The sequence below is a fragment of the Schistocerca nitens genome, chromosome 10 (assembly GCF_023898315.1).
Source record: "Schistocerca nitens isolate TAMUIC-IGC-003100 chromosome 10, iqSchNite1.1, whole genome shotgun sequence".
NCBI classification, from domain to species: Eukaryota; Metazoa; Arthropoda; class Insecta; order Orthoptera; family Acrididae; genus Schistocerca; species Schistocerca nitens.
Window position 1 is genome coordinate 160730508 of NC_064623.1, and position 24509 is coordinate 160755016.

The 24509-nt window shown below is 37.5% G+C and overlaps 1 long non-coding RNA gene across 1 annotated transcript; it reads right to left on the minus strand.

Moving 5' to 3' along the window:
- Positions 1-1583: 1583 nt before the first annotated feature.
- On the minus strand, positions 1584-20167 carry LOC126210282 (uncharacterized). The gene is made up of 3 exons (XR_007540636.1): positions 20092-20167; positions 12980-13167; positions 1584-1670 (listed from the first exon to the last, which is right to left on the minus strand). It is a non-coding gene; the product is annotated as an uncharacterized LOC126210282 (long non-coding RNA).
- Positions 20168-24509: the final 4342 nt, after the last annotated feature.

The following is a 24509-nucleotide window of genomic DNA, read 5'->3' on the forward strand; positions in this document are numbered from 1 at the left end:
CTTCAACTTGAAAGGCATAATACAAGTAACTGTGCCTTGGCCCATTTAATGTATAGCTTACGGTACTAACCAATAAACATACACAGTTATCAAAGTACAGCTTTTCAGCATTTGAGGGAATTTTATGTAACATTTTAATGTGAAAACAAATTATTTTAATTTTAGTATTTATTTGGAATGAAGCGTAAAAAATACAGGCTTTCATTTTTACTAAACTGTATTTTGACTAAGGTCCTGACCATGCTGTATCCTTCCATTTGCTATTAACAAATGCCTTGAAATATTAATCTAATGTAAAAGATGACAACAGATGTTGCAGATCATACCATAGCATCACAGTTTCTTTAGAAATACATTAACAAACAGTATTTTCCAGAAAAAAAAATGTCGTTTATACAATGTGTCCCAGGAGGAATGGTCATTCACAGTAAAAAAGTTAGTAAACAGTGGTTCAAAATTGCTTATCTTAAGAGCTATGAGCATTTCTTCAAGTTTGATATTATGGAACACATTTCTTCTGACCACGTGCCCATAGCTCACAAGATACACATTTTAGAGTCCGTGATTACAGTAATTTTTTGCTTCAAATAATGGTTCCTGTCATATCCCTGACCAATCCTACTGGGACACCACATATAACTGAATGTCAAAACCATTTTACAAAGTATGACATTATTTTCATATATCTTTTACAGACATCCTTGACTTCGAAATACTTTTTTTCTAACACAATAACATATTTCATCTGTGCTGAGGATTTATATTGACCTTCTCAAATTGCCCATTTCACATCTAGTTACTATGCAGGGTGACCAAGCATTGCCACTTAGTCACTTTAGTTGTCCTGCACAATGGTATCTGAAGATCAAAACTGGTATAGTGTGAAGGTAATTGAGATTGTGTTTGAAAATAAAAAAGAAGTGTTTTAACTGAAACCAATTTTTATGTCTGCCATGAGCTTCCAGAAAATTTTTTACACAACTGAACTTTATTTCATAACTGTCCATTTTCAGTTTGTGGCCATTTTCAAACATCAATGAACTAACGCAAAACCAGTTTTATAACAAAGCTTTCTATTATTTAACAATAAGCAATTTTAGTCGTGCATAAAATTTCATAACACTGCTGTCCATTAGGTTCACCACGTTATGGTAGCTCTATTGAGTAATTTTTGTACATTAATTAGAGTTTTGAAGCTAATTTCGTCAAGAGCACAAACTGATGAACAAAAATTATGTTGATTACAATTTTAACCACTGCATGCAGTTTCACATTTAATTCTTTACAGAAAGCACTGTACCATACAATCAATCTTTTAAGGCAACAGAACAAGAAAATATTTGATTATCTTTATTTAATTAACTATTTTTATTATGATGTCTTCACAACTGCTGGCTGCATACTGTCATTTACCCACTCTTTGTTGTCTCGTCTTGTGGATGATGAAAGGTAAGTGGAACTCTTATGAGACATGTTCAACCTTCTGCTGCAGGAACTCTGTGAAGAGAAGTTAGCAAGGCCCTGGGTCATCATATGGAATGCATGGCAACACGCACAGCACCAGTGTGAGCAACTCGTCATGACAGAGGCAACTTCTTTGTTATTTCACAATGTCAGCGATTTACTCTTTACCATCCGCCGTTCCTCATTTATTCTGGAAAGACTGACAGCTGAAAAAACATTACACAACACAGAGCTAGAAAGCTTAATATTTTGTTGCAGTGGAGGAAAACTATATTTTTTAATGTAATGTGATAATGACCAAACTGTGAATGAGCTGCATCAGTTTGTGACAAAGCAAGCTGGGATATTTTTACTTCCCTTCTTGTTTTGCCACCTGACTCCTTAAAATTCATTTTTGAATTAATTGCCATTAACATACGCGAGTGTAATATGCATTTTCACAAAAGAGAAAGGTGGGCCCTCAGTTTTAAAAGATCTAATTTTGTGCTTAGTTTTATGTATGTAATTGATTTTCTAATTTATTTTGACTATTCCTAGTTAATATATTTCATTATAGGGTGAAATCAGTCATTGTTTTGGAACTTAAATTCTATTGTTGATGTATAAACAAATATAAATCCTGTACTAATTATAAACATTTGGAGGAACAACTAATAGTACTCTTTAATTATTTATTCGGCTCTATTCGAAAAATGTTAGCAATGCCAGCCCTTAATTAATTCCAAGTAGTTAACTGTCTTGTCGAAAGTATTGTTTGCATAATGATATATGTTAATTTCATCATTTAAACAAAGAATTCGGCCTAAACCTTGTAGTAGAAGAAACTGTTAAAAGGAATGAATTTTTCAATGTATACAGATAATCCAATGAGTTAAGTTTTAATTGTAATTTCTATTAATTAAACATTGAACAATGTGAAGTTTCAGTACCTATTATTGTGAGGATATATAGGGCCCAATTGTTGGTCCCGAGACAGTCAGTCCATTGCAGTTTTAGATGAGAAACCTGTGTTGATTAGAACAACAACAATGCAACTGTGAAATAAGCGTAACACAGTTAGGCCGCGTGTAAAACAATGACTGTGTCTGTTCCACATGTACCTGATTATTCTGAAAGAACTATTAATTATGTGGTTATGGTTTTACTGCTCAGAGATATTCAACAGTAAACTATTGTAGCAGTATGTGGATGTTCACCTGAAAACTATTAATGAGGCTTATCGAAAGTGAAACAATAGTGCACTGGCCTTATTAAATTTGTATATGGGGGTTTGTGAAAAGTGAAAGTAAATATCTGTGAAACGCAAATGCGTACCTGCCGGCTACATCATTTACAGTAGACAGTACATTTTTTCAGCCAGTACGTCGACACAGAGGACAAAAAACGAAGAAATAAAGAAGGTGAGCCGTCACAAGTTGAATACATAGTTGTCATGGAGAAAGAAATAGTAACATAATTTGAATTCTGTCTGAGGAAAATGTGACTAGTAAGAGTATTACTACATCAAAATAAATGCTGACAGCTTCACAGAATATTAACATACTGACATAACAGATTTCAGATCAATAACAGCCAGAGAAAACCCAGCATATGAAAGCGAAATACCACCACATCCTACTGTGAAAAGTAGTATTATTTATTAGCTTATTGCTATTTAAGGAGAAAATTAGCTGGCGAAAGAAGGAAAATGGATGAGTACTAACTCAGTGAAAGTCAACACAAAATATAAACAAATTTGTTTGGTACAGTGTGTGAAGTGTGAGCAGGTGTAAATGAAATAATGGATGGGTGAAAGGAAATAAGATTGCAATAAATAAATTAATTATAGAAACTGTAACATCCTGTTATTCAGGAACTAACTCTGGTATCTTTTTGAAGAGAGACCTACTTCTGGTTGCAATTGCTCTGTCATTTATAACATATTTTGACATCACCAATTTTTTTTCTCTGGCTCCATGTTTAGCAGTGTGTACATTAAACCAGTATTTCCTGTGGTGCTCACTTTCACAAAGTATTCTGCATTGCACACTTTTAATAAACATTTTAACATCTGGATTCTTCTTTAATGTTCATGTTTCTTGATTATCAGTTTATTTATTTGAACATGTTTGTGAAATAAGAACGTATACTTAACTTATAATTAATCAATCAATTTTTTTCTAGTTTTATGTTACTTTTGGATTATAAGATCATTTAATCTTTTGGACTGATTGTTTGGCTTTATATTTTAATTTATTTTAGCAAGATAGGAGAACTATAATATTAGAAAATACAATACAGGAACTTCCATAAAAATCAATGTGGAAATACCAAATTTACCTATTTCTGTTAATGATAACTTATTTATTTGTACTGAATTTTTTGCCCTACCGGTGTTACATCAATGTGAAACACATGTCTAAGTACAATAAAATGTCTTGTCTGTGATGAGATAACCATGGCCTCAAAGAAATTTATTACATGTTAACATCTGTGTGTGCTGTTCTTATATCATGGCTGGCATTTTCACTTTTATTGTGAAATCTAGTAGTGAAAGTACACTCCTGGTGTCTGTAGCTTTTCTGTTGTGTGCTGCTGCTGACAATTGTTATCATTATGAATGATGCAAAGAGACCGCAATGAATCATGGGTTGGCACTGAGTAGCCAATAACCTCTTTTACTCACGGAAATCTAAGCTGTACTATTAGGTCCCAACCAAACCATAACCTCAGAAATTGTGACATATTCTGTTCCAGTGATTCTCATTGGCTACTGTATACTATCACCCAATCGGCTACAACCAATTGTAATGAACTGTCAACAACAGCATGCAATGGCAGAGCTGTCATTCTAGGTAACTGTTTGTTTAATTAAAAAAACTACTCCAGTTGCTGTTGAGAACTTTACTGAGGCCACTAACAGTCTTGGCATATATATTATGCCATTTTCAAATGCTTTTAAAACCGTCATAAATATGACAGATATAAATCTTGTCTCTAATAGAAGGTGAAAAAATGTATGATTTCAGTACATATAGGGTATAAATCTTACAGAATTTAAAAATGGGAAAAAATAAATAAACCCATCTTCACAGTTCAACTCATAAAAGAGAGTCACTCAATGCACAGCATTGGAAACAACCTCATAATCCTTCACACAATGAAGATGGGATACTCTCTGAACATATATGGAGGATTAGAAATTTATGAAAGAAACCATCAGTGAGAAGCCACTCAATGAGTGAAGTACACTTAAAAACATCAGCTTCTTGGACAACAGTTACCCTGTCATTCATAGCTTCATTTAAAGTTACCTAAAAGATTCATATTTGTGTCTACATGTAAGCTGTCCACCATACATCCAAGCAATGTTAATGATCTCTGTAATTTCCTACCGTTCAATTTTTGCACACTAGAGTAATTTACATTTTACTTTGATGCCACTTCCAGTGTAAATATGTTTTACAATTTTATTAAATCTAAAAACATAGGTCTGCAAAAAAAATTTTTTTGTCAGTTGCACGAGATATTTTTACTGAAATATATGTTTTAGAATGAGCTGATTTCGGAAGTGTTGTCACATAAGTTTTTTTTTTTTTGGCAAATTCAAACACAAAAATTGGTAAAAGCACTTGTTTATTCAAAATAATCAAACATATTTTTTTTTACAACCAATGGAACATTATTTTGAGACACATAGTAACAATATTATACTTATTCATATTCTTTATGAAACCTTTCCTCCTTTTCCTTGATACTTTGCTGAGTCCTTTTCTGATTTCCACCTTTAGTCTCCCTCTTAAGCACCCAACAGAAGTCAGCAAGCATAGTGACATCCCATCTTCCTTGGTAACATCTCTCGAAGTCACAGACATCCTGGTGAAACCACTCCCCCTGTTCTTCACTGTAAGCTCCCAGCATTCCAGGAAAACTGTCTATGTGGGAGTATAAAAAATGGACCTTCAAGCTCATCTTGCAGCCTTGAGCTTCGTATGCTGCTAACATCCGTTGAACAATGGTTTTTTATTTAGGATCCTTAGTATTTCCCAAAAACTTTTGCAATACAACCTTGAATGATACCTAAGCTTCTTTTTCCTTCTCATTCATACTTTCCACAAAGAGGGTGTCAGTTAAAAGTTTTCTTATGTTGGGGACAGTGAAAACTCCCTCTTTCAACTTTGCTTCAGACAGCTTCAAGAATTTTGTATACAGTCTCCACCCTTTTGCAGCGATTTTACAAATTGTTTCATCAACCCCAATTTGACGTGGAGAGGGGCAACAAAACCTTTTCTGGCGGTACCAAAGTAGTATTGATAACATTTTTCTCTCTAGGTTTTAAAGTTTCTCAGGGTGGCCAATCACTTTTAGTCCAGTGCTGTTCTCTGGCTCACTCTACTATCCCACAAGCATAAGAAGCATGGGTATTTAGTATCCTGCCTGCTGACCCAAAAGCATCGTGAGTATTTTGAAGTTCCCACAAACCATCCATTTATGGTCCCGATATTTGATTTTTTCGAGGATAATGGCCAAATCGCTATAGTTTTCATCCATATGCACAGAATGTCCCATTGGAAGCAATGCTAATTTATTTCCATTGTGCAATAATACTACTCTAAGACTAGTTTTGGATGAATCAATGAATAGGCGCCACTCAGATGAGTCATACTGCATATCAAAGCAATGCACGAGTCCTTTCACATCATTGCAAAAAACTAAATTTCCTTCTTTTGTGAAAAACTGGGTAAATTCTTTTTCTCGGTGTCTGTACCATGAAAATGAGGTGCCAGATGATAAAAAGGTTTTATTTTCTAATCTGTAACCTAACAGTTCGGCTGCGTCTTTTGAAAGACCTAAATCTCTTACTAGATCATTGAGCTCGATTCACCCTGAGGAGGTAATGTAACTTCGCCCTCTAACTCACTTGGGTATTTATCCAAACTGGAAGGTGGCTGTGGGATAGGTATTTCAGAGCTATGGGGCACTGGATGTGTAGCTGAGACAAGGTTAGGATAACTCATGCTTCTTTTGTTTTTTGAATTGAATCCCTTTATGTCAACTGACCAGAAGTAGCAATCAGTGGTATGGTTTTTCTGCTCACGCCATATCATAGGAATTCCAAATCAAAATGCATTTTTCTTACCCTTAAACCACAAACGAAGATGAACTTCACATCTTCTACACACCTTATGCGGGGTCCATGGTTTACCTTGATCACCAAGTTTTAATTAAAAGTAAGCAAAATAAACTTTCCTCGCAAAATTACTTATCTTTCTCTGTTGACTTTTAATAGTGTATTCACCACAGATATAACAAAAACTGTTTGGAGAAATAACACCACCTCTTGCATCCATGACTAGACAGAAACAACAGCACTGTTCACTTTAATAGCAATATGTCTACAGGAGTTCATGGTAAAACCTGCAAGTGGTAACAAAGAATAATTAACATTGTAAATTTTTAAAATTTAAGTTCATTTTATCACTTGTAATTGACATAATTTTTAATAATTATTGAATTTAAAAAATACATACATTCATTACTAATGAATATAAATACTGCAATATACTTAAAAACCTATGTGATAGAATTTTTTGAATATTTTTCCTGTTTTTGGGAAGTCGAGATCTATAGGAAAATGTTAAAAAGTCCTATGCAGTTTTTTAGTCACAGACCTGTGGAATCTATTTTACCTTTTCATTTGCAAAACATGCAAGTTGGAATTTATGAAGATGTTGAGACATGAATCATCTTAAACCTAAAGAATAACTATATAATGAGTTCTATAGTACTAATTATAAATAAAACAGACACTCTTTATGTAAGGTGACTAAGTAGCCTGTTGTCCACTGAAGAGATGTTGATTTGTGTAGAGTTGTGATAATGGGCTGTGCACACTTGCCATTCAGTTGACAGCCAGCTGTGATCTGAGATACTAATACTTAGCATGGATTATATACATACTAAGGTAGATCCAAAAATGACTGGGACAGAATAGTTATAAAAACATCCTTACAGCCAGTGGCTATTTTATTTATAATTACCATCACGCACGGCCTCATTCCCACCGTTCACTATGATGGACAGTTATGAGTTATACAGTTTATATAATCTTGACAATATTACTGGGCACATGATATTGTAAACGCACCTTACATCCACAAGTCAACAAGTATAATGAGATTCCTGTCTTTATTTGGAAAGCATGCATAGACAGCATACAAGCTCCAATGAGCTGAACCCTTATTGATGAAAGGTAACGCAGAAAGCATTGAAAACTGTACATGCCAGTTACACTTCTGTCTTCACTTAAAAAAAAAAGAATAATAATGAAAGAGAGACTAATGCGTTACATCAGGCCTGGCGAAGCATGGCTCATGAGCTATTATCCTCCAGTAAGTGCTTCCCCCTACAGTCAAGAGAGGCACCATCTTCCTTCGACAGCTTCCTGGAAGCATACTGGTATGCTCTCTCACCTTGATATGCATCAGCTGCTCTCACTTATTTATTCAGATTTACTCTCCTCAATATCTGTCTACTGCTCAAGTTATTTTTATTGCTACTGTGACTATTATTCTGGTTATTAAAGGTTTTTTTTTTTTTTTACACAATTGCAATGAAAATTCCGAACGATTAATATGTAAAATGTGCTGAAGTCAAACAAAAGTATTAATCTTGTTAACAGAATCATCTGTTGGTTATTGATAGAACAACATTATAATAAATGAAAAGCACCAGCTTGCTTTTGTTCTACAGTATTGTAGAATGAAAGCAAACTGGTGCTTTTCATTTAGTATTAATCTTGCTTGACTTTTCTCTTCACTCCGTAAAGGAACACATGGGCGTTACTCTCATGATGAACAATGTTCTGTAGTGGATAAGTTAAAAATATAAATAGAAAAGTTACCTAAACTATCAGGTCTTGGAGAAGAGTGTTTAACTACATGTAAGCGGTAGGCTCAATATTCGAAAAAGATCAGAAATGCTTCAGGAACAGTGTATACCTAAAAGAATGTGTATTAGATATGTCAAAACGCATTTGGTTGTGATGATGTCACTATTATTTAATAATAGCTGCTTCGTAACTTAAAGCTGTAAAACTCTTCTTCTTGAGATGGGTCATAGCAGGAAACTGAATAATTTAATTGCAGACTGTCAGTCAGGAATACTGATGCCACAGATCTCAGTCTACAATTAATTTTTATACACATGATAATAGACTACTTTTCTCTGCACAAAGAATTACTTGCTTTACTTTCATTGCTAGGAGCAACAGCTTTGGGTATTTTTAATGCTGTTGAAAGTATGTTGACAAACTTCGTTGTTTTCAAAAATGCTCTGAAGTTTATACTGGTAATATACCAGCTATCATCGTAGTGTAAATTGCATTGTTGGCCAGTTATGAAAAAATGGAATAAATTACTTTTCATTGTGCTATTGAACAGGAAACACTACACGGTAAACGTGTTAGAATGCTGTCCGCAATGAAAAATTTAACAAAAATTATGGTGATAATATGCTACGACAGTCTATGACTGTTTCATCGAAAGTTTAAGCAATTTTTGGTAGAAGATAATGCAGTGTATGGATGTAAATTTCTTAATCCCGTAAATTGTTGGTTGAGTGCAGTAAACCATGTAGTTCTTTATTCCCTTAGAAGTTTAATAGGTAAAATCTAATGCTTTGGAATTTGAAAAGGAACTGAATGGTTCACTTTCTTTTTCAGAATTAGCTTTTCTAACAAGTGTTACAGATAACTTAAATAATAAGAATTTACGTTTGCTTCTTGGTGGTAGTTATGGCTCACAACCCAGGACTACTGACTGTTGTTGTTGCAACTGGCCGGCGTGGCTGTGGCTGCACTGAGGCCGCGATGGCAGTGCAGAGGACAAGTTGGAGGGGAGAAAACATTTGCTGGAAGGAAATGAATCTTGAGCCACACTTTGCCAGGCATGAATTACATGAACAAATACATCCTTTTCAATGAAGCACAGTTTAGTTTCTGAAGTGGGAGAAGCACAGTAACATCCATTACAGTATTCAGAATACTGTACTGCACTGTTAATAAGGATGACTGTATCAGAGCCATGTTCTCAGACTTGTCCAAAGTTTTTGACACTTGCTAATCTTCATCATCATTCATCTTTGTGGTTGGAGGAAGGCAATGGCAAACCACCTCCGCTAGGACCTTGCATAGTACGGCGGTGCAGGTGTCTCCCGCATCGTCCCCTATGCTCCTTGGAGTATGGGACCACCTCATCATCATCATCAATAAAATACTACTAAGCAAGTGCTAAGTTCATGAAACACCAGAACTCTTATTACAGAAAGCAAATAAAATCCTAAAAGATGATTAAGACTGCATATTACATAATAAATTAATGTTGAACATAAAAAACATGCCATTACACTTCAGCATGAAGAGGGGAAACAACTTTCTCACATTAGGCATAGACGATAACTCTATGGATTTTGTAACAAGCACAAAGTTTTTAGGGATGAACATTGTTAGCAAATGTGGAATAAGCACACAAAGACAGTGGGAAAAAGTATGTCATCAGCATGTTATGTTCTTAGGGTTTTGGCATCAGTTTTTAACAGTTGCTGTCTGGTGGTGACATACTATACCTACATGCTCTCAGTTCTTAGCTATGGGATCTTTTTCTGCAGATCAATGGCAAAAACAGTGACATAGTTTTTAAATGGCGTAAAAGTTCTGTAAGAATAATAGCTAAAAGTAATAGCTGGGCTCATTGTAAAGAGCTGTTAAAAAACCTGGTATTTTATTACACCAATTAAGTATATCTACCAATCGGTGGCATATATCAGGGTAAACATTACCAAGTATTTCACTAATTGTTCTATACACAATTACAGAATAAGAGCAATTTGGAGGATGACTTTACTCCAATGCACTGTGCTTCAAACAATTTATTTGCCCTACTAGTTTCAGATGCTGCCCACTCTTGGGTACATCTGTAGCATCGTATGTGGATAAATTGTCATTTCCCTAAAAAATCGTGTGCCATGCATATCTGTACACAGCATGATCAACAGTCATCATCCTGTAATGTTTACCACAAATCACACTGTACACACTTGTTCCAGATACTGTCACTTGTGCATAACTGCATGGGAAAATTTAAAAATTTTCTCATGCAGACATGGGCATGTGATAGTTACAGGAACAAGTGTATATAGTGTGCTTTGTGGTAAACCATTACAAAATGATGACCATTGCTGTACACAAATATGCACAGCACATGATCTTTTTGTGAAACAACAATGATGTGTCCCCTTCCGTTACTATGGAACAGGCCTGGCAAAACAGCACTCCAGCCTCCTGCTCTGAGCGCAGTGGTGAGTATGGCTGAAAGGTAAAGAGGAATAGAAAAAGGACGGTTTCAGCTGGATGCCGCTAGAACAAAGCAGACACCAAGGAGTTTGCTGGCAATACTATTGAATTAAGTCAGCTATATGTTCCGCATTAGGAATACTATGCTGTCTGCAAACTTTCCGCTCCCTCCTCTGTTAAAAAAAGCCTACAGTGGTGAAGCCACCAAATGGGAATTACTGTATCTCTCTTGTTTAAAAGAAAAACGCAAAGTGCTTATGATGTTATTGTACTATTGTAAGCTGGAAAAACACTTACTGGAACATCACTACAAATCAAACCACACACACAGTATGATGCATTTGTCTTCTGATGAATGACAGTGAATCATGACTACACTAAAGGCGGCAATTAGGAAAAAACTGAGTTAAAGCTAAGCACAGAGGGGATAAAATTTTTTATGGTCGATATCAATTATTTGAATTCATTAACGGTATTAAGGTGAGGGCAGAATCATTGGGCAACAGATATGGCAAACAAGATTGACAGTATCAAACAAAAGTTAATCCAGTGGAAAAAAAAATCATCTTCAAATTCACAACATGGAACATTTCTCGTAACTCGAGGCAGTCATTTGTGGACCAGACACAACTGACTATGTTTGAGTAGTTGACATGTTTCGTAATGAGTTCTCCAAGAGATTCCAAGACACTGCATGACAGAATACAGATTTCGATTTGCTTGTCAGAACAATCTCACTTTTGCCTGGCTAATGTACTTCATTACTTCCAACCTGAGTTGATAGGCGTACAGTGTAATACCCAATCTTAAGGGCCTGTTTGTCAAATCCAGAAATTTACAAGACTTTCATAAATGTTACCACATGAGCACTATTCTTGACTGCACAGACAAGATGCTGATGTTATTTCAGTCTGTGGTTCCACACATCAGTGCATAAATCTTTTTTTTCTGTTATGAAATTCGTACATCTACATCTATGTGATTACTCTGCTATTCACGATAAATTGCCTGGAAGAGGGTTCAATGAACCAACTTCATGCTGTCTCTCTACCGTTCCACTCTCGAACAGCACGCGGGAAAAACGAGCACTTAAATTTTTCTGTGCGAGCCGCGATTTCTCTTATTTTATCATCATGATCATTTCTCCCTATGTAGGTGGGTGCCAACAGAATGTTTTCGCAATCGGAGGAGAAAACTGGTGATTGAAATTTCATGAGAAGACCCTGTCACAATGAAAATACCCTTTGTTTTAATGATTGCCACTTCAATACAAATATCATGTCTGTGACACTATCTCCCCTATTTCACAATAATACAAAACGAGCTGCCCTTCTTTGTACTTTTTCAATGTCATCCGTCAGTCCCATCTGATGCGGATCCCACACCGCACAGCAATACTCCAGAACAGGGCCGACAAGCGTGGTGTAAGCAGTCTCTTTGGTAGACCTGTTGCACCTTCTAAGTGTTCTGCCAACCACGTAACCCAAATTTAGCTGATTTATTTTAGTACTCATGTGAATAACTTCACACTTTTCTTTATTCGGGGTCAATTGCCACTTTTCGCACCATACAGATATCTTATCTACATCATTTTGCAAGTTGTTTTGATCATCTGATGACTTTACAAGACAGTAAAAGACAGCATCATCTGCAAACAATCTAAGACGACTACTCGGATTGTCTCCTATGTCATTAATATAGATCAGGAACAATAGAGGGCCTGTAACACTTCCTTGGGGAAAGCCGGATATTACTTCTGTTTTACTTGATGACTTCCCGCCTATTACTATGAACTGTGTCCTTTCTGACAGGAAATCACGAATCCAGTCACACAACTGACGCGATACTCCGTAGGCACGCAGTTTGGTTAGAAGGTGCTTGTGAGGAAAGCCCTATCAGTGTTAACAGATTTTGATCTGTGTAACTCCATGTGTTTAACAGTATCATGAATGATAGTTCCAGATCTTAGATATACTAAAATCAAAATGTATATATAAATTTATGAACATCATAACTGCATGTTAAATACCTGTACATAAACTTTCTGTAGTTTGTTCACCATATTACAGCTATCTACAATATAAGTACTTACTTAATCAAGTAATGAAAGCTATTGCTTTGGCACAGTTGAGAATAAATACAAATGCTAAACTCCTACTTGTGTAAGTATACTGAAATATTCACCTCTCACAAGTAATCGCAGTGTGTTGCAAACACATCTTCCTTAGTACCCCATATGTGCAGCCTTCATCATACAGCTGTTTCACTCGCACACCTCCTCAGAATAGCGCAGTGATGGGGGAAACTGAAAAGCTGGGTGGACTCGGCTGTGCTCCAGGAGTGCAAATCTTGAGTATGGGTGGCATCTGAAACTAGTAATAAAAATACAATATTTTAAACATAGCCTGACTGAACAATGTCCTTCTTCAAACTAATTGAGGCTGTGGGGCCCCACACAGAAGAAAATGAGACTATTTGAGCTTGGATTTACCATGAAAACACACACACACACACACACACACACACACACACACACACATTTTATATCAGAGAGTAAAACTGCATAATAAACTGTCAATGGAAATGAAATAGACTGCTAAAATACATCTGTTTAAGAAATAGCTACAACACTGTTCATAAATAATGCACACTACACAATTAAAGCTTACTTGCATAATTCAGGGTGGTAGGTAGTAATAAAATGGGATGGCGACAAAACCTAGCCACAGTTGAATACGAGACAATCAATTACTGCTTTCACAAGGAAGTCATGTGTCAAAATGTAAAGTGCATGTCAGTAATGTTTGTCATTCTCCTGAGTTCAACATCTCACCCAACATGGGAGGACGCTGATACAGCTATTCAGATGGGCTAAGGATCATAGTTGAATATATGTGAGCATGGAATCTGCTTCTTGTACAGGCTGGAGCTGATGCAAGGAGCACAGTAGCTTTTTCACAGTCCAGAAGTCTGCAATGCGTGTGTGTAGTGTGTTTGGTGATTAAGAATGGAACTGTGTCACAACTTACACCTATAATAATAGCAACAATAACTAATCATCCCTGGAGATGGGTTTCTGGTTCCTACCAGGCATGTCCCCAGGTGGCGGATAGGAGAAGGCTCTGCAGATATGCAGGGTTTGTGAGAAATAAAATACCACCTGTGGACCTACACAAATCAAAATCCAATGGCAGCTCTTTCCAGATTTGGCAGCTTTTGGTCAGGGTGTGCTCCCCAGGCTAGGAGCAGCTGAGAAAAACCTCCAGGGCTAACAACAGTGACTAAACAAGTGGCTCTAACCATAAGAGCAACCCCATACATAATATTACCAATCATGGAAAAGTGTGATACGAAACAAATTACTCCAGGTGGGCAATCCACTGGAAAAAATGTGTGCAAGCAGACAATCTTCTGGGGAGTCTGCAGTGTTACACGGAGATAAGTCTGAGCGTCTTGGAACCTCAAGCAAGATTAAGTATTGAAAACCAAATTACGTAGCTATTTTCAACATACATTCTTTTCTAAAAACTAGAAAATTAAAATATCTTACAGACACCCCTCAAGAGCCACAAAATTCTCATAACATCCCTACAAGAAACGAGTTTCTTAAATGAAAAAATTTTGATTCTGGAGGCTTCAGAATATACAAAGGGGAAGGGGGGAGGGACTGAAAACACACTGCACCTTGGACCTGGCTTCAGAATAATATAAAATATTTTAGAATCCATTATAAACTTCGAATCACAGTGTGAAAGACTCTCCACACTTACCTTCACATCTGCTAACAAAGTGTACATCATCATGAATGCACATAGCCCCATAAATGAAGACAAAAGAAAGGACAAAGAAAAGGTGGAATGTTTTTGGGACCAACTCAATGATGGTGTGCAACCGAGAAAACCACAATGTCCTACTTCTGAGGGTCTTCGAAGCTGAAAAAAAGAAAAAAATTGTTGGCACTTACCTAGCACATAACTGGACTAACTAAAATGGCATCAGATTGATAGAATTGTGCCAAGGACACAACATGATCCTTAACTTCAGCATTTAAAAAGTTACTTCAAAAAACAGAGAACACGGGTCTCACCAAACCCACACTTGGTGAATTCTAGCTTGATCATATGGCAATCAAATTAAAGTTTCATAAATAAACACAAAATGTCAAAATCCTAAGAGGAGCCAACTCAAAATCATCCCAACACAGAAAAATGGAGCCAACAACCCCAAAAGAAGAAACATGATCTAGAAAAGATAATAAACTCCAATGAGTTTCCCTTCACAACTGAAGACATGCAAAACCAAAACTGGGACAAATAAAAGAAAACCTAGTAAGTAAAGCTGAACAATTAGCTCCCATAACCAAAGCCAAAAAACATGCCTGGTGGAGAAAAGAATGTGACAGATTCCTTGAACTAAGAAGAAAAGCATGCCAACAGTGGCAATCACAGACAAAATGAATGTAACAGACAAAACTTCTAAAACTTAAGAGCAAAAATATCAAAAGAATAAAAGAAGCTCATGAAGACCAACTCCTCTTCCACATCAATGAAGAATTTATCAATAATAACATAAGTAACTTTTATAAAACTTTGAAACAGGAAATACCCAAATACAGCCCACCAGCTCCCAGACAAAAACAGAAATATTACCCACAGTAACAGGAATAGTTGAAAAATATTGGCAGAATATTTTGGAAACCTTTCAACAGTGGAGAATCCACAGAAAAAAATGGACTTCAAGATCTCAACAATAACCGACCCTAGCTCCGAACCATCCACCACTGAGGAACTACAGACAAACATTTCAAATCTCAAAAACTATAAAGCCTCGAGAGAAAACCAAATCACAGCTGAACTTTGGAAAAATGTTAACAAAAATGTGGTGACTCTATCCTAAACATCTCTAAGAAAATCTGGTCAAATGAAGTATTCCCAGCTGAATGGAAAACAGCTCTCATCTACCCATAAGAAAGGATCCAAAACAGATCCAACAACTATGGATGTCATGCCTAGATGTAACATACAAGATATTACATAAAGTTCTACTAAATATGGCAGAACCCCAATTAGACCATCAACTTGGAGAATACAAAGTGGGTTTCAGGACACTGAGATCCTAGCCAGAACACATCCTAAACCTCGGCAACCTCAGGGCATATCATAAATTAAGAGCAATATCAGTTGTAATCTCTTTCATTGACTTTCACAAGCATACACCTCAATAGGCCAGCAATCCCTCATCTCTACACTAAAAGAATTAAACCTAGACAACAAAACCACTAACTTAAAGAAACCCATAGAAACACTTACTCCAAAGTCAAATTCATGGGAGAACTTTCAGGCAATTTTGAGATAAATACTGGTATATGGTAAGGAGCTGGACTCCCTCCACTGCTATTTAACTGTGTCCTAGAAAAAGTTGTTAGAGAATGGAACACTAAGATCCATAGTGGAATCCAACTAGAAATAAAAGAAAAAGGCATTGAAGTCAACTCTCTAGTCTTTGCAGATGATAAGGCCCTATGAGCCAAGAACTGGGAAGGAGCCAAAGAACAGACCACTAAACTATTAAAACAAGCTGAAAAAATAGGTCTCAAAATCTCCTTTGAAAAGACCAAAGTAATGACAAACATAAAAAAGCCGCCACAACATTCTAAAACGGGAGAACAAAAAACTGAGATCGTCCAAGACTTCAAATATCTTGGAGACTGGATCAGCTGGAATGCCCTTGAGAAAAAGGCTATGGACTCTAGAAGAAGTAAAGCTGAACTGGTTTTCAAACTCACCAGAAACACACAACAAAAAGTCCCTGTAATGGAATGCAAAAATAAGACATCACAATAAAGTAATCAAACTGCAATCCCTGTATGAAGCTGAAACATTGTCCATCTTCAACCATGGCTGGAGATGAAAGAAAGGTAGATATTTAGAAAAGTCCTTGGCCTCAAGTCCACAACAACAAACTAATTCATATAAATAAATGCAACCCTTCACCAAACTACCAAAAAGCTCTAAGACCAATAAGGAAAAAAAGAAGAAGTGATTTTTATGGACATGTCCTCTGAATGAACCCCCAAAAACATTTGACTACCTTAGCACCAAAAAAGAAAGAAAACCAAGCAAATTAGTTTAAGGAAATGGAGAAGGATTGGGGGGGGGGGGGGGGGTGAGGGGACCAAGAAAGAGAGGTTCCAAGCCAAAATGAAAACTAAACAGACAATCCAAGCCTCTAAAGAGCAAAGTAAAGCAAGATCAGAAAGAATGAAACAATACTTGGCTAAAAGAAGACCACAGAAAATTGAAAGTTGATCAATTTAACATAGCCCAAAGTAGGGTGAAACAAAAGAACTAATCATATTTATGGCTGTTTCAGAACCAGATGAAGCTCACTGAAACAGGTTGTGGTCTCAATAAAGTTCTCAACAGCAACTGGAGCAGATTTTCATTCATTAACTCTACCCAAAACAAAATGACATTCTATATGGAACCCAGCATGCATTCTAAAAGCACCAGCCATGTTACACTCAGCCTGTGCTCTTCACAAGCATAATTTTAACTGCAATGAATAGACGTAATTTGATGGATTCAGTGTTGCTTGACTTTTGAAATATTTTTATTTGCAACCAGTTAATGTCTGCTGAAGAAAATGTATGTGCATGGAATATCTAAAGAGACATAACTTGGTCTGAAGGTTTCTTTGTAAGCAAAATACAGTATATTATTTTAGAAGAAGAGTCACCATCACAAACACAGTATTTGGCATGCCTCAAGTACCCATGTGATTTTATGCACTAGTAACTTAATGGATATTATTCGTCAATCTCACACTTTGTGTAACTGATGCAATTCTCACTATGGTAGTTTTATCCATTTCTGCAGTTGCAGTGTACAAAAAGAAGTCAGAAAGTGAAAGTGCTTTAGAACAAAGAGTGCTTCCCTTTCCCCATTATTCTTCATCACACCCATCGATATCATAGTGAAATACACCAAGGAAGTGGAAACAGAAGGTATAAATGCTCTTTTATTTATGGATGATATAATCTTTTAAGGTGAATCTAACATGCAGGTTCTAACATACTCTGCCATAGTTGAACAGTGCTAAAAAAAATCCTAACATGTAAAAAGAGGTAAGGTATGTAGAATTTGTAAATATTTCTCATATTTGGTTTTATGTTATATTTTGGTGAGAAGTTTTGGAACTTATGGAATCAAATGCTGAATTTTGTGTCGTCATATATTTTCAGTGTAACTGACATGATAATCTGCATCAGAAACATCATACACAAAGAGCCCTTATCATGTGCTCAGCATTATCCCTTAAATACTGTAATAAAGCATCACAGATTCCCTAGAATGTGAATCTTAGCCAGAAGATTGTATTAAATAACACCCACTCCAAGTACCATTTTTGGACAGGAAAAACAATGAGAATGCACGTATTTAGCATATCTATGTAGTGTTTGAGACATAGCACCTTACATTGTGCCTACTGGAATTGCAACAGCTGAACAGACGTGCAGTATGAGTCATGTGCAAATGGCATCAGATGCCAGTGTGTATGTAGATTCTATGTGATCTGGTAGAGATCACTAGCTGATGGACACTGTTTGAAGTGCAGTCAAAATATTGTTATTTTTATTTGCAGTTCTGTTTGTTTAATTTTCTAATTGTTTATTAATTACTATTACAGTTGTGCTTAGTTATGAGAATGAAGGAAGGTGTAAATGTGAAGTAATGTTTCACATAACGCTTTTATACTGTACATTGAAGTAACTGGTCTCATGAGAAATGTTCAAGAATGATGTATGTGCTAGTTATTTGTACAGGGGAATTTGTTTTAACCTATTTTGTTAGTTTATGGTACTGGGAAAATGAGATTATGATTTTGTGTGTGTGTGTGTGTGTGTGTGTGTGTGTGTGTGTGTGTGTGTGTGTGTACTAAAAACATTTCTGACTTGTAAATTGTCTGAAAACCAAAAGTAGCATTTCTAAAAATCCTTACTTCTCGCAGTTTTTAGAAAACTGCAACTTTACACGTGGTTCTTCAGTTCTGCTACATGAATCCTTTTGCAGTTCACATGGCTCATCTGTATCATTTCAGGGACTGAAAATACATAAGGAACATACTATTTTATTTAAAAAAAAAAAAAACATTCAAATGGATGTTGAGCATAGAGTAGCTTTTCAGTGGCAGTTTTAAACATTGTGTTGCCTGGCACATATATGTAGCTATTCGTCTCACAGTTTCAACCTAACATGACAATTTTATCGACTGACTTCAACACAGGTTGTAGCTGTCATAATTCCACAATACAATAAGTATAATTGTAATACTCACATCACAATAAGGGCCCTAATTATTGTAAAGGTTGTGAGATACTATCGCCTAAATTAAAAAATATTAATCAGTAAAAAAGCTCTACTAGATATGTTGTTGACAGACAGCGTTTGTAAAGCCAGCAGAGATAATCAAGAGATTGGATTTGGGTTCTATCCTAAACATCTCTAAGAAAATCTGGTCAAATGAAGTATTCCCAGCTGAATGGAAGACAGCTCTCATCTACCCGTAAGAAAGGATCCAAAACAGATCCAACAACTATGGATGTCATGCCTAGATGTAACATACAAGATATTACGTAAAGTTCTACTAAATATGGCAGAACCCCAATTAGACCATCAACTTGGAGAATACAAAGTGGGTTTCAGGACACTGAGATACTACCCAGAACACATATTAAACCTCGGCAACCTCAGGGCATATCATAAATTAAGAGCAATATCAGTTGTAATCACTTTCATTGACTTTCACATAGCATACACCTCAATAGACCAGCAATCCCTCATCTCTACACTAAAAGAATTAAACCTAGACAACAAAACCACTAACTTAAAGAAACCCATGGAAACACTTACTCCAAAGTCAAATTCATGGGAGAACTTTCAGGCAATTTTGAGATAAAAACTGGTATATGGTAAGGAGCTGGACTCCCTCCATTGCTATTTAACTATACCCTAGAAAAAGTAGTTAGAGAATGGAACAGCATTTGGTTTCTGTCATTCCTAATGTTTTGTGCACATTTTTATTCTCCGATTATTTCCCGTAAGAAATCTGAATAGCCTGGTATCTTTGACAGAGTTGCTGCTACAATTCTGCCGAGCACAAGACTGCATTTTGAAGTTTTCGACACCAGAAATTTACTCTGTGGAAAACTATTAAAAGAAAAACACTATCTCCTGCGTTTATATACAAGAACCAAAATAAGTACCTTCAGCAGGCATCATGGAACATTCATTTACCTTTTACCTTAAGCTGATACGGCAACGTCCTAATGTCTTGTTTTCTACGGCAGGAAATTGAGCTGCCATCTTTCGGCGACACTGGAAGAGTTACTTAAAGCGCCGCTTGGGAGCAACACACGAAACGATTTGCTTTAATTTTACAATTAAACATATCTAGTGAAAATATTGGAAGTTATAAATATCAAAACTGCCAAAGTGAAATTGCTACTGTAGTTTGTTTACAAATTTCAAAAAGCGTCAATTTCTTTCAACTGTTTCTGATAACTTTACTTCATACCCAATATACTTTGTAGCAACAAATACTATGTACTAAGTAGCGTATTTGATCTCGGTACACAATGACAGTCGTCGCATCAGTGAATCGCCTCGTAAAGTTCACAGCAAGCGCTGCAGCTGCATGATTCCGAGCAACAGTGACGCATGTAAGTTCGATGATGGAGTGCTGTCCCCACATTACAAACCCCACGCTCACAGCGACACAGCCGTGTGCAGCCCCGACCGTTGGAGACATCCATCGACGCCTGTGCTTGTATCCCAAATAGCACCTGGCGTGCAGTTGTTTTATCGAAAATGGTAGCTTGCGTTGTTTACGGATGTAGCAATTGCTCACATTTCTTTCCTCTTTAACAAAACTTCTGGCTAGAACAGCCGGAGACAGCCGTCATGTGTGTGTGCGTTTTTGTGTAGGTGGTTTGCTTCCTTTCTGGGGAACGGTCGTTTCATTCTGCGTAGCTGTTGCTTTGCTTCCTTTCTAAAGAAGGCTTTGGCCCAAAACTATAGTGGACACTCGTTTCATCGTGCCTGCCTGTTGCTCGGTATGTGAATGGCAATTACCCGCTTTGCAGTGTAGATACTCGCTCGTGAATATTGTTGTAAATAATCCACTGCACTTCAACTGGAACAATGATGTACATAGTTACAATACCACAAGAAAAAATACATTCGTTGCGCCACATATAAGGTTGTCTGTAGCGCATGTAGAGGTTGACTATTCTGCAACCAAAATTTTTGGTCATTTACCCACAGATACGAAATACCCGACAGACAGCAAAGTAAAATTTGAAGTTGAACTGGAAACGTTTCTCTTTGACAACTTCTCCAATTCCGCACAAGACTATCTATTATTGTAATGTGTAAATGGTGATGGGTAGAAATTACTAACATCTTCCTGTCTTTAATTAAAAAGAAAGAACTAATAAATGGTCAACACGGAGGCGTATTTACAAACAAGTTGATGGTAATATAAAATGTTTACATAACATTACGATTTATTGATGATACATGGAACATGAAACCAACTAACTTTTAATGTATCACAAAAATGGTATAGGCTTATGTACTTTGAAAACCTCAAAGTGATATTCAAAGGTAAAGTCAAGTACTTTATTGAGAAGTAGCGGCTCCGGTCTCGTAAACTGGCATACGGCCGGGAGAGCGGTGTACTGACCACATGCCCCTCCATATACGTATTGTGGGTTGGCAGGAGAGTCAACACCGGGATACAAGATGAAGCCGAAAGGCACGCGTTTTAGCTCACGCAGGCTGGCGTGAGGTCTGGAACAGGTCAAGGAATTAGAATTTAGAAAAAAAACGGACGTAGCTGGTGGAATACTTAACTTTAATCCATAAATGGTGAACGTCGCTCTTGACTGTACATTAATCACAAGATCAATAGCAACTGATAATGGCGCCTTGCTAGGTCGTAGCAAATGACGTAGCTGAAGATTATGTTAACTATCGTCTCGGCAAATGAGAGCGTATTTTGTCAGTGAACCATCGCTAGCAAAGTCGGTTGTACAACTGGGGCGAGTGCTAGGAAGTCTCTCTGGACCTGCCGTGTGGCGGCGCTCGGTCTGCAATCACTGATAGTGGCGACACGCGGGTCCGACGTATACTAACGGACCGCGGCCGATTTATAGGCTACCACCTAGCAAGTGTGGTGTCTGCCGGTGACACCACAATACGCATCCAGTGACGCCTGTGTTGAGGATGACACGGCGGCCGTTGGGTCTTTATAGACACTTCGGGTGTTTAATTTAAAGTCAGGTAATTTATCATATTAGACGTATGTTCCCATTCTGACATGTTTGGTTATTCCTGGAAAAAATGGTTCAAATGGCTCTGAGCACTACGGGACTTAACATCTGAGGTCATCAGTCCCCTAGGACTTAGAACTACTTAAACCTAACTAACCTAAGGACATCACACACATCCATACCCGAAGCAGGATTCAAACCTGCGACCGTAGCGGTCACGCGGTTCCAGACTGAAGCGCCTAGAACCGCTCGGCCACATCGGCCGGCTATTCCTGGAAAACTGATAGATACAATGACAATAAATATTCCGAGAAAATAAGCAAATAAGCTACTGTTGGAAGGGTAGGCCTGCTTGTATCACAGATTAGGATATTACTAGTAAAAACAAAACATCCAGTTTACAGGGTCTAAGCATTTGAGACCACTCCCTTAATCACTTTTATAGCGTTGCACAATGCTGGAACATGTTTAAAAATTATGTCTTTCTTTTACCCTGAAAATTGCTGTTATCGGTCATCACTGAATGACCCATCATAGGTAAGGTTTGAAAGAGAGAAGATGTGTAAACTACATTGAGACTAATGAACTGATAATCTAATAAAACAAGGTCCATATTCTGCGTGCAGGTATACCTCTACGCTGCTCTGTTTGTTAGACATTTCGATAATCATTCACTCTGAAAGTTCCTGGCAGATTAAAACTGTGTCCCAGACCAAAGCTCGAACTCGGTACCTTCGCCTTTTGGGGGCAAGTGTTCTGCCAACTGAAAAACCCATGCACGACTCTCGACATTTCGTCACAGCTGTACTTCCGTCAGTACCCCGTCTGTTGCTTTCCAAACTCCACGGAAGCTCTGCTGCAAACCTTGCAAGACTATAGTTGGAGTCACGAACGATGGCGGTCGAGTTTAGGCTTGTTCTGCGCACCTACGTCACGCATTCTCCGACAGCCAATGAGAGATCAGTAGTGTTCTGAGCGCTCTGCTATGCTCTGGAAATGTCAACAACGCAATACTCGTCCATGTCTTGACATGCGCGAACCGCCATCGTTCGTGAATCGGACTATAGCACTCCTGGAAGAAAGGATATTGAGGAGACAAGGTACTTGCTGAAGTAAAGCTGGGAGGACGGGTCCTGACTTGGGTTTGGGTAGCTCAGTCGCTAGAGTGCTTGCCCGCAAAAGGCAAGCATCTCGATGTCGAGTGACGGTCCGGTACACGGTTTTAATCTACCAGGAGTTTCATATCAGCGCACACACTGTTGGCGAGTGAAAATTTCATCCTCGAATCGTCCACTTTGTTGACAAGACCAAGATAAGATGGCACGCATTGATTCTTTTCTCATTGGAGACTTTTATGGGCTAACAAATAACACGTGCTCCGGTCGCAGGTTCGAATCCTGCCTCAGACATGGATGTGTGTGATGTCCTTAGCTTAGTTAGGTTTAAGTGGTTCTAAGTTCTAGGGGACTGATGACCTCAGAAGTTAAGTCCCATAGTGCTCAGAGCCATTTGAACCATTTTTGAAATAACACGTAAATAAGTTTTTGTGCAAATGTGCGCATATAAATGTCGCGAGTATGAGTTGAAAGCTGAAAATTTAACGAACAAGAAGCAGTACCAGGAAGCAAACGAGCACTTGTTTCGGAGTTCAACTTCATTTGCTACCGATACAAATACAGTAAAAGTGGAATTAAATTGATTACGAAAACGTCCTTTTCATATAACTTCTTTCTCTTCTTGGTTATTCAAACACAGGGTGATGTTTTCCACCATGTACAAACTCTAGGAATTGGTCGATAAAAGGATACAGAACAAAAAAACGTCCAATGAACTTAGGTCCAGAAATGCATGGTTATTCAAGCTAGAGACATTTATTCAATAATATATTGTTACAGAGACTGCAGACTCATATGCTGTGTACCATGTAGCCACATTTACGGTCAGTGTTGAAAATGGTTTCGGTGTGCCTCAACGTATGTGTGTACTCGCCCGCTCACATCGGACAGGCTGCATCCGAACAGTGTCTAAGGCAGCATGAATAAGCTGCTCCAGTGTCTCCACATCTGCACATGCTGTAAGTGATAAGGGTAGTAACTATTCCACACGGTCGTCTGGCTTACCCTGTACTGGTTGCACAATTGCCTGGCACTGATGCGGCGGTCGAATTCCACAGTATGAATCACATTTTCCTCCAAGTCTGGTGTCCGAAGAATTCGAGTACGTCCTTGCTGAAACGACCCTGTCTCAGACAAACGGCGGAACACTGTTGCAAATACTGAATGCTGGTGGTTGCTGTCGGCTGGGGATAGGTCTCCCGATAAAACCTTGCTGCCTGCCGCCAGTTGCTATTTGCCTTTCCGTAAGTAAACACCATGTCGG